The 12,712-nt window shown below is 33.3% G+C and overlaps 1 long non-coding RNA gene across 1 annotated transcript in view; it reads right to left on the minus strand.

Moving 5' to 3' along the window:
• Window positions 1-12,712, minus strand: part of LOC134732376 (uncharacterized) — a 1,392,928-nt gene that overhangs the window by 1,371,444 nt on the left and 8,772 nt on the right. The window contains exon 2 of the long non-coding RNA XR_010115476.1: window positions 1,166-1,263. This is a non-coding gene — a long non-coding RNA (uncharacterized lncRNA). The remainder of the gene's footprint in view (window positions 1-1,165; window positions 1,264-12,712) is intronic.

Consider the following 12,712-nt stretch of genomic DNA (forward strand, 5'->3'; position numbering starts at 1 on the left):
ACGGAGCATATAAATAAATACATGATGGATGACAGTGTGCTTATAAAACTTGTATTGGAGAAGATCGGCAAAATTTAAATACTGTTAGATTTAGGACGAAAATAAGTAAGTAACTGATGCTAATACTCTAAGAATTAAGGGCACGTCCTTCCTGTATCTTTTGTTAGGTTCGTTCCCAGGAAGAGAGTGCTGTCATATTGAGCAACATAGATTATTGTTCTGGCTCTATGTGACAGCTCTCATGCTGATATGGTGTACTATGGCTGTAAAGTACAATATAAGCCACAAATTTAGAAAAAGCATCAGAGAAAAACTCAAATTATAATTTTTACACAATAATGACTTGTTATTAATCATGCTTGTTCTATTATGTTGCTATTTATGAAATAGAGAAGAGCGGGTATATCTTCCTCTACACTTGGAGGTCAAGTGGGAAATGGACAGAGATCCTTGGGAGACTGAATGGTCCCACCAAATTATTAAACTGAAAACATATGGACTATATATATATACACCAAACACAAACAGAAGGATTAACCCCCAACCGTACTCAAGGTTTAGCAGAATTTCATAGGGATACTGGTTAAAAGCACAGACTCTTGGGCTCTACCTTTAGAAAATTCCAAACCAATAGGTATTGGAACAGGCTCAGTAATCTGTATTTCTGTGACACCCCAGGTGATTTGAATATATATAGTTCCTACAAGATGATTATCATAAACACTGAGAAGCTGACACAATATGAAAAGAGGTAGAAATTTTAAAACCTACATTTATCCATTATGAAATTTTAAGAAAATATTAGCACTCTCATTATAATAACTTGTAGGTATATTTAGGAGCATATACATCTGTATTATACAATTTCAAGCAATATATTCTTAATTCAAGTAATAATTTTAAAAAATGGCCAAATAGGTGAAATAGTAAATTTCCCACAAGGTAACTAGAAATAAAATACAGATAAATTAAGTGGAGTATTCACCAATTATTATCATATTCCATTTCCAAACTGCAATTTAAAGCCACATAGCTGTGAAAGTCCCATGAAAAGCTAAAGAGTCATTAAAAATGCCAAAGCTTTTTATTGTTTACTTTTAGAATACTTTTGAATGCAGAGATGCACAATCTCTGGCCATTTTATTATCTTTTACCAAATAGTTACCTTTAAGAACACTGTCCTCTGTCAGGAGAGATACAAGAAATTGTGGACAGCTGTTAGAGTCTAGCCAACTGTTTCTTCAAGCATGATTCCAGGACAACCTGCAACAGAACAATTTTGCATTTATTATAAAACACAGACTCTGAGATCCTCTCTTACAGATATTAAATAAGAATATGGTGGGTGTGGGTGCTCGTGTGGGGGTGGTGGAAAGGATTATGGTTATCCATAAGTAATAATTTCCAGTTTTAGAGTTTATGATCTACTACACATTGTCAAATCCTCTTCTTAACAGAGAGGTGAAAAAAAGCGTATCTGGTTTGAACTTTCATTGTATAACCTGAAATGCTTACTTTTTGCTATAGTGACAAAGAAAAGCCTTTAACGCAGGGCCAGGACTAGTGGAAGATGGGTAAGACACTAACCTTGAGTGCAAAAATTAGGAGGCGCCGGCCAAGTACGGTGACTCATAACTGTAATCCTAGCACTTTGGGAGGCCCAGGTGGGAATATCACTTGAGCCTGGGCAACACAGTGAGATCCCATCTCTACAAAAAGTTTTTGAAAAATACAAATTACCTGGACCTAGTGGCATGAATCTGTAGTTATAGCTACACAAGAGGCCAGGGCAAGAGGATTGTTTGAGCCCAGGAAGTTGAAGCTGCAGTGAGCCATGATCATGCCACTGTACTCCAGCCTGTGTGATAAAGTGAGAATCTGTCACTAAAATAATAAATAAATAATGAGGATTAAAAAAATGAAACATAAAGTAGTGGCACGATAAAATGCTCTGCCAAGTCATGTTAAAGTCTGAAGTAAATTAACTAATAAGCAACACTGGACTTTAAACAAATTAAACGTTACATTGTTTTTAATTGAAAATGTTATTTTTTTTTGTTCATCATGGATATTTTCACATTTTATTTTTTCCTAGTACATTAAAATACTGTTTAATTCTTGAGTTTTTTAGTAACTCCTTAACTTTTGCACAAAGGCATATGCCTCCCCACCCTCACCCTAGTTCTAGCCCTGCACCTATGAACTGTGCAGTATAGAATGGCTACAGTTGTTTAAAATCATGGTTAACATCTAAGCACAATAGGTTGTGGCCCTTCAATAGCATCTCCTGGATAAATATGTTTCTACTTACACCATGCTCCAAATGTTTAATAAAATTTATTATGTAAAGCAGCCAACTGAATTTATGTTTCCCTAGTTTAAAATTGAAGTGGGAGTGCCCTCAAGTATACTTGATACTTAGTTTGGTTAATGATTATTTTTTTCAATTTAACCAATTAATGTAACAAGAAATAAGGTGAGGAAGTGTGTAGAAAGAAAAAAAATCATAATAAATTGTATCCAGGTTTTAATGTTAAGTAAAATATTGACTTCATAAAATAATAGTTCTCATCAACAACTAATAATGTCTTCAAAGGTTCTATTTTATTGTTACTACTATATGTTGAATGGGAGAGTTTTTCTAAAGAAAATGTTTTTGAAGTCCTATAACCAAGAAGAAACTAAAGCCAAGTACTTGATTGCCTACTAAGTAATTTTTGTGACATATACTCATAGAAGCAGATTTTGTCATACTCTTTATTTCACTATTATCTTTTTTTTTTTTTTTTTTTTTTTTAGATAAGATCTCGCTCTGTCACTCAGGTTAGAGTGGAGTGGCATAATATCAGATCACTGTAACCTTTGCCTTCCAGGCTCAAGCAATCTGCCCTCTCAGCCTCCCAAGTAGGTGGGACTACAAGCTTGTGCCACCATAGCCAGCTAATTATTGTAGTTTTAGTAGAGACAGGGTTTTACCATGTTGCCTAGGCTGGTCTTGAACTCCTGGACTCAAGTGATCTGCTTACCTTGGCCTTCCAAAGTGCTGGGATTACAGACATGAGCCACCGCAGCCAGCCACAATTGTCTTTATCAGATGAAAACAGCTTGCTTAAAACCTCCCTATGGCAGGGCTCTTTTGAGAATTGTTTGTTTAAACATGGCACAGATTTGTAGACTAAAAAATGGTGAGAAAGCTGAAACATACACTCAAAGTTAACCTTCGGAGAGCAGTTAAAGGAAAGAGTGTTCGGTTAAAGGGACTTATGACAAAGCAACATGTTGGTGACAATATCTTAAAAACATACAAAGGAAAAAGAGCAAGAGTAGGTGCGTAGACATTGTACGAGGTCATCATTAACCTGATGACAAAACCGGAGAAAGATAAAACAAAAAAAGAGAACTACATGCCGCTATCTCTGATAAACATAGATACAAAAATTCTCAACAACATACTAGCAAACTGACTGCACCAACACAATAAAAAGATCATTCACTATTATCAAGTGAGATCAAGGATGGTTTAACATATGCAAATCAATAAGTGTAATATACAACATTAACAGAAAGAAAGAAAAACATATGATCCTTTCAATAGATACAGAAAAAGAATGTGTTAAAATTCAACACCTGGTCATAATAAAAATTCTCAACAAATTAGGTAGAGAGGATATGTACCTCAGCACAGTAAAAGCCATATCTGACAAACACACTGCTAACACCTGACTGAATGGATAAAAGCTGAAAGCTGTTTCTCTAAAATCAAGGAAAAGAAAATGATACTCCCTTTAACCACTTCTATTTAACATGGAATCGAAGTCCTAGCCAGAACAATTAGACTAGAGACAGAAATAAAAGACATCCAAATTGGAAAGGAGGGTGTCAAATTGTTCCTGTTTGCAGATGACATAATCATATATAGAAAATCCTATAGACTTCACCATAAAATTGTTATAACTAATAAGTAAATTTATTACACTTGCAGGATACAAAATCAACATCTGAAAATCAGTAGCATTTTTACATGCTAACAGTGAACTACCTGAACAATAAATTAAAAAGCTATAAAAAATAAGATACTTAGGAATAAACTTAATCAAGAAAGTGAAAGATTTACCTCTCCACTAAACACTCTAAAACTTTGATGAAAGAAATGGAGATCACAAATAAATGGAAACATGTCTCATGTTCATGGATTGGAAGAATTAACATTGTTACAATGGCCATCTTACCCAAAGTGATCTATGGACCTAATGCAATCTCTATCAAAATATCAATGACATTCTTCACAGAAATAGAAAAAACAATTCTAACATTCATATGGAACCAAAAAATACCAAGAACAGCCAAATGAATCCTGAGCACAAAGAACAAAGCTAAGGCATCATATTACCCGACTCAAAAATATGCTACAAAGCTGTAGTAACCAAAATAACATGGTACTGGAACAGAAACACATACATAGACTAATGAAACAGAATAGAGTCCAGAAATAAATTCAAACAAGTACAGTCAACTGATTTTCAACAAAGGTGCCAAGAACACATGTTGGGGGAAAGACAGTCTCTTAAATGGTGCTGGGAGAACCGGATATCCACATGCAGAAGAATAAAACTAAGCCCATACTTCCCATCATATAGAAAAATTGAGTCAAAATGGATTAAAGACAAGACTTAAGTGTAAAACCCATAACTATTATACTACTAGAAGAAAACGTAGGAAAAATTCTTCACATTGGGCTAGGTGAGAATTTTTAAAATAAAACCTCAAAAGCACAGAGAATAAAGCAAATAAATAAATGAAATTGCATCAAACTAAAAGCTTTTTGCACAGCAAAGGAAACAATTAACAAAGTGAAAAGAAAGTCTACAGCAGAGGTGTCCAAACTTTTGTCTTCCTTGAGCTACACTGGAAGAAGAATTGTCTTGGGCCGCATATAAAATACACTAACACTAATGATACCTAATGAGCTTTAAAAAAGTCTTTGCATAAATCTCATAATGTTTTAAGAAAGTTTACAAATTTGTGTTGGGCTGCATTCAAAGCTGTCCTGGGCCACATGCAGCCTGTGAGCTGTGAGTTGGACAAGCTTGGTCTACAGAATAGGAGAAAATAACTGCAAATTATACATCTGCCAAGGGCTTGATATCCACAATATATAAATGAGTTAAACACCTCAACAAAACAAACAAAAAAAGATATAAAACCGATTTAAAAATGGGCAAAATACCTGAATAGACATTTCTCAAAAGGACATATAGAAATGGCCAATAGGTATATTTTAAAATGCTCAATGTAACTAATCAACTGGGAAGTGCAAACCAAAACCACAATGAGATAACACCTCATTCCTGTTAGAATGGTTATTATCAAAAAGACAAAAGAAAACAAGTGTTGGCACGGATGTGAAGAAAAGGAAACACTTATACATTGTTTTGGGGATTGTAAACTAGTAAAGCAATGGTAGAAAAAAAGTATGGACATTTCTCAAAAAACTGAAAATGATGCTATCATATAATCCAGCAACCTAACTGTAGGGCGTATGTCCAGAGGAAATGAAATCAGCATGTCAAAGAAATATATGCACTTTCATGTTTATTACAGCACTATTTACAATAGCCAAAAATGAAATCAACCTAAAAGTGTCCAACAACAAATAAATGGATAAAGAATACATGGTATGTATATATAATGGAATACTATGCAGTTACAAAAAAGAATGAAATTCTGTCATTTGCAACAACATGGATGAGCCCGGAGGATATCATGTTAAATGAAATAAGCCAAAGCCAGAAAGACAAATATTGCATGATCTCACATATATTTGGAATTGTTTTTACAAAGTTCAATACTGGCCAGTCATGGTGGCTCACACCTATAATCCCAGTATTTTGGGAGGCTGAGGTAGGCAGATCATTTCAGACCAGGAGTTTGAAACCTGCCTAGCCAATATGGCGAAACTCCATCTCTACTAAAAATACAAAAAATTAGCTGGGTGTAGTGTCACGCACCTGTAATCCCAGCCACTCAGGTGGCTGAGGCATGAGAATCACTTGAACCCATGAGGCTGAGGTTGCAATGAGGTGGTGCCACTGCACTCTAGCCTGAACAACAGAACAAAACTGTGTCAATTAAAAAAAAAGTCACTATTATAGGAGCACAGAGTAGAATAACACTTATTAAAGACTGGGGAGGGGAAGGGGGAGAAGAGAATGGGGAGAGGTTGGTCAACAGGCACCAAGTGACGATTAAATACGATGAATAAATTCTGATATTCTATTATACAGCAAGGTGACATTGGTTAAGGGTAAAATATTTTATATTACCAAGTGGCTAGAAGGGAAGTTTTCAAAGGTTCTTACCACAAAGCGATGATAAATTCATGAGGTGATAGATATATTCACTCCACTGACTGGAACATTATACAACATAGATATGTATCCAAATATCAAATTATACCCTACAAATGTGTACAATGTGTCAATTTAAATAAATAAATACTTCAAAAAATTAATCACAGTATCAGGAGAGAAAGATAGGCATTTTAAATGTCCCCATGTGATAAAAGTATGCAATCAAAGTTGAGATGCCATGATGAGTGTCATATTGGCTAACTTATCTTTATTTCTGGGTATACTTGTGAATGATCTTGTTGCTTATGCAGCCTAGGTTAATAAACTGATAATTTGGGTAAGTGAGAGAATAGCCTTTAAACATACATAATAATATAATATGCACAAAGACACTTTTGATTATTTTAAGGAACAACACCTCATCAGCCTTTTACTTGAGGACTCAATTAATATTAATTCACATCCCCAATTAAGTGCAGGTTACATATATTCTTATAAGATGGTTAGTGACAAAAATAAATCATAATAGATTTTTTCTAGAGATTTACACTTACTTACAAACACATCTGAAATGCTTGTTGACAAATAAAAATGGCTATAGTCACTTTGAAACTAACTCATTGCTAGAACCATGTTTTACAATGACTGACAATTGAGTAAAATTAACCATGTTGCTAAGGAAAAGGCTCCTCATAGTTTAGCTTAATAATTTAAATAACAAAAAACGAGTGGGTGAGTATAATTAGCAATGAAGATGCTCATCATCACATTGATAGCGATTACCTCTAGAAATCTGATCTGGGTGCTTTTAATATCCTGTAAAATATGTGTTGTTTGATTTTTCTATTATCAGATTGTTTTGACTTTCAAAACATACAAAATACTATAATAGTTCTTACTATCAAAAATATTAATATCTTAACGCCAGCAGAAAGATTTTTGGGTTGAAACCTAAGCGAAAATATTTTGCTTTATAAGGATTATAATGCCCTGGATTGCATTAATTTTATATAATAATGGATCTCCCCTTTTCAGAAACATTAAAAATTAAAATTGATACTTCTATATTAAGTATTTATGGTATTGTCCTACGCAGTGCTGGAAAAATGCACAGAATGTCTACTTTAGGTAATTTCAAGCTTCATAATTCTATTATTTCAAATGCTTTCTCAAAAAGTAAAAGTATTACAGAAAGTTCTCAATAGTTTTACTGGTTCCATCATGAATTTCTATGAAATATAAAACATTAGAAATACTAAACAAACTCATCCTAATTTCTGAAAGCAGACATCTTATATCAACAAATACAGCTCATTTCAGCAAAAGAAATAACAAAGTTCTAGAAATCCCGTATTATTTGAGGATATGAGATTCTTACTTTTGCCTCATGTCTTTTTGGTAATTTAACAAGAAAAATTGGACTCTGATTTACATACTATTTTTACTCACATTTGGCCAAAACCTTAATAAGTATTAGTCTACATTTTAAGCATTATCTAGAAATTCTGCTTTTTGTACATTCGTTAAACAACTATTGAGTGCATACTTAACCACACGGTAGGCACAGTGTGAGACTCTGAGGAAACAAGCAAACAAGCTACACATAGTGACTTTCCTCAAGAAGCAAATAGTTTTTCCTCAGTTGCCTTAAAAGAAATCACCAGCAACTAGAACATTTCACAATATCGTGTCCACAACTCTGGACATGATTATTCTAGAATCCATCTATCCTGCAGATAGTATTTACAGAATAATTTGTTTTTATGGTGAGAATCCCCTGGATTACTTTGGGGAGTACAGCAATGGAAAATAGGAAAAGGCATGCTCACTCTTACTCAATTGATGATGGATGGTTTTAAAACAAAAGTCAGTGCTTACAAACATGATAGTGTCATAACTGAACTTTGTTTTTATATTGCAGTCAAATGTATTCACAGTTTATAGTTTAGAGGAAATAGTTTTATGTACCTTAAACTAGGTACACATTAATAACTTACACATTGGGCAGCAATGCCTGATTTGCACATTTTAAAAATGATTGAAAATCTACAAAAGAAATAAAAAGCATAACTGTTCGTACATGGATTAATTTGCTACTGGAAGAAGAAAATCTCCACAAAGCTACCTATACCATGAGGAAAACATTCTAACTTCTGTTAGAATAAAAGGCCTTTATAGGTCGTGCTCTTTATTTAGTAGTTACAGAAGGTAGAATATAGAGTAAGGCCTTCATAGGCCTTAATGTCTTCCAAAAGTCATTTCCAAATCCATCCCATGACATGCCACGAACTTTCTTTAATAACACAGAGATGGATACTACTTGAATCTCTATTTCTAGTGAAGATAGAATGGCTTATGTAGACCAATTCCCTGATCAAGAACAACTAGATAAATCTTGAAAAAAAAAAAAAAACTGCACCAGTCTCTAATCTTTTTTTTTTTTTTGAGACGGAGTCCCGCTCTCTCGCCCAGGCTGGAGTGCAGTGGCGCGATTTCGGCTCACTGCAAGCTCCGCCTCCCGGGTTCATGCCATTCTCCTGCCTCAGCCTCCCCAGTAGCTGGGACTACAGGCGCCCGCCAGCACGCCCGGCTAATTTTTTTGTATTTTTAGTAGAGACGGGGTTTCACCGTGTTAGCCAGGATGTTCTCAATCTCCTGACCTCGTGATCCGCCCATCTCGGCCTCCCAAAGTGCTGGGATTACAGGCGTGAGCCACCGCGCCTGGCCACCAGTCTCTAATCTTAAATAATCTTAAAATCTTAGAAAAATCTTAAAATATTTTACAGTTTGGTGGCTCTGAGAGCAACTCAGATAACCAAGAGTTGCTAGGCAGATATCTACAGTATACTGTGATTAGCCTGACAGCCTGCTATGCTGTTATGCTCATGACATTTAATTCAGGTTAAAGGTCAAGAACTGAAAACAAAAAGAAGGTGGCATTCAATCAAAGATTACCAGGTATTTGACGCATGAAACCAAATGACTGAGAAAAGTTTTAAAAAAGGAGGCAAAAATAAAGTAAGTCATTCAGACATTGCAGTTATCAGATATAAAATACCAAATAATTATAATGAATATGTTTTAAAAATAGATAATATGAGGAAAAATATTATCAAATAACTGGGCCAGAATCATTAAAACTAATCAAATAGAAATCCTATAACTGGAAAAATACAACCACTGGCTTAAAGGACTTAATAAATTGACTAGGTTAGAATCAATAGAACAGAAAATGAGTAAGTTAGATAAATGGTCAATAGAAAATATCAAGACTGAAGCAAAAAAAGAAAAAAATTATAGAAAAGAAGAAGAAAAAGCATGTGTACTTGAGACATATAGAATGTGGTGAAGTTATCCAGCATATGTACAATTGTAGTCCAAACAAAAAGAGGAGAGAATTAGTTGGGATTAAGCAATATAAAACTAGATACTGGCTATGAATTTTCCAAAACCAAAGAAAAATACAAGCTTAAATATTTAGAAAGACCATAAGCAGAAAAAAAAAACAAAGAAAACCATCACTTAAATGCTCATAGTAAAAATGCCTAAAATTATGGTCTTAAAAACCACCATGGGGTTGGGAGAGGAGGAGCTGCGAAAAGGCCTTGGAAAGACACATTACCTTAAAGGAGCAATGATAAAACTGCAGAGCTGACATTTCGACATAGTAAGCGGAAGCCAGAAAATATTTGGATATTTTTTAAATGCTTAAAGAAATAATGTCCAAACTAGAATATTCTATCCAGTATAGTTTTCTTTACAAAATGAATGCCAAAATGAATGTATTGTAAAATACACTCCACAGGTACACAAACTAAATGAAATAACAAAGGGAGTTTTTAATACAGAAAAAAAATAAGTTCAATGAAAGCAAGTAAGTAAAAGAAGGACTGAAGAGAAAAGGAAAAGATAGATATATAAATAATTATAAATAAATATTGACCAATGAAATAATCATTGTAATGAGCTATGGATTATAATGTAGAAATATAATAAAAACAACAATAGCACAAAAATCAGAAAAGGGCAAAAGAATTTAAAAAATTTAAGAGTTCTTGCATTGTCCTGGAAATATTAATTTATGTTTGACTCTGATAAATCACTCACTCATGCTATACTCCTAGGAAACCACTAAATGCTCCTACAGGAGAAAATATTAAGTAACAAATGTAATAAAAGAAAGGAGATGATAAGAACATAAACAGTAAGATGCTACATACATACTCAAATGTATCAGTAATGACTTTAAATGTAAATAGACAAAGAACTTCAAGTAAAAGACAAAGACTTTCATATGGACTTTAAAAAGTCAACCAAATGCAATTTATAAAAGAAGTATAACAAATTAAAACATATGGAAAGATTAAGGCAAAATATAAAAAAGATATACCTTATGGAAACTAACCAAAATAAATCTGGGTTAGCAATACTAATATCTGATAAAATTAACTTTAAGGCAAGCAATATCACTACAGATGAAAAGGAATACAACAGAATGTTTAAAACATTCATCTACCAGGAATATATAACAATCTAATTTTTCATTAAACAGATTAAACAAATATATAAAGAAAAAATACATGAAGGATATTTATTTATAACAAATATATAAAGAAAGTTTTACAGAACATGAAGTATTTAGAATATATAAAGTATATGGTAAATAAACTTGAGCTGGCAGACATAAAACATTTGCTCCTTAAAATGTAAAGTGTTAACACCTAAAAAAATTAACAAATACAAGGCCTTAAGTAAGTTTTATATCATAAGGGATATGAATTATGCATGGGTAGTATCATGGAAAAAAATCACCCAGTATTTGAAAATTAGTTCATGTATCTATGGATCACAAAAAATTCCTAGTTAAGTCTTAGTATCCATGGATGAAAAAGAAATCACATCTAGCAATGAAAAATAATTTACCTAAATAATAATGAAATACTACATAGCTGAACTGCTGGAGTGCACCTAAAGTCATACTAAGAAGGAAATTATAATCTTTGATGGAGAGATTAGAAAAGTAGAAAGTGAAAATTAAAGTTCTAACTATACACCTCCAGAACTGAGTAAGAACTTAGAAGAGTGTATTAAACCCAAAGGAAACAGAAGAGAAATAACTAAAGTAGCAGAAATCAATTATATAGAAACAAAAATACAGTAAAAAGTAAACAATAATGGCCGGGCGCGTTGGCTGACGCCTGTAATGCCAGCACTTTGGGAGGCCGAGGCGGGCGGACCATGAGGTCAGGAGTTTGAGACCATCCGGGGTAACAAGGTGAAACCCCATCTCTACTAAAAAAAAAAAAAAAAAAAAAAAAAATACAGAAAAATTAGCCGGGCGTGGTGGTGGGCGCCTGTAGTCCTAGCTACTGGGGACCTGAAGCAGGAGAATGGTGTGAACCCAGGAGGCGGAGCTTACAGTGAGCCGAGATCGCACCACTGCACTCCAGCTTGGGCGACAGAGGGAGACTCCGTCTCAAAAAAAAAAAAAAAAAGAAAAGAAAAAAAAAGTAAACAATCATTGATTCTTAGGAAATATAATTAAAATTAATAACTCCCTAGTAACATTTATAAAGGTAAAAAGAGAGAATAAAAAAATTACTTAATACCGAGGGAAATGGAGCATCTGTAGAAATCCTCTATGAATAGAAAAAAATAAAATCTTAGCTTAGGTGATCTCGCTAGTGAATATTATACTAAGTATTTGATGAGAAAAACAATAACGTTATTACGTAAACTCTTCCAAAGAATAGAAAAGAAACCCACAATACTTTCCATCTTGTTTTATAAGGATAGTGTAAACTTGCTCCCAAATTGTAGGCTACTTTCTTTCTGGATTTAGGCAGAAATCCTATATACAATACTACCAAACAAAATTAATAAAAGAGTAATATATGATGAACAAGAAATGCATACGCCAGGAATTTAAGAATGGTCAAAATTTCAAAAATAACTAGTGTAATTCATCACATTAACAAAAGAAATAAGACAAATTATATGATTATTTCAATAAATGTGGAAACAGTATTTGAAGGATTTCACCAATATTAGCAGATTGGGATTAGAAAGGAATTTACTTAATCTAATAAAGTATATGTATATGAAGAATAATAAACATGCATAATGCTGAATTATCAAAAGCTACAAAATACTATGATTCATTATAAAAGCTCATTGAGACAAAAAGATAAATGAATAATGATATAATATGTAAAATCTATCAAATAGATTTTGATAAAGTTGACACTGTAGAATAATGAATACACTATAGCCTTTTCAATATATAATTCTGGATTAATTGGATATTCCTACGGGTAAAAACATAATCCCCTAGGGAATATTAATCTAAGTGAGAAGGATTA

The sequence above is a fragment of the Symphalangus syndactylus genome, chromosome 14 (assembly GCF_028878055.3).
Source record: "Symphalangus syndactylus isolate Jambi chromosome 14, NHGRI_mSymSyn1-v2.1_pri, whole genome shotgun sequence".
In the NCBI taxonomy this organism is placed as follows: domain Eukaryota; kingdom Metazoa; phylum Chordata; class Mammalia; order Primates; family Hylobatidae; genus Symphalangus; species Symphalangus syndactylus.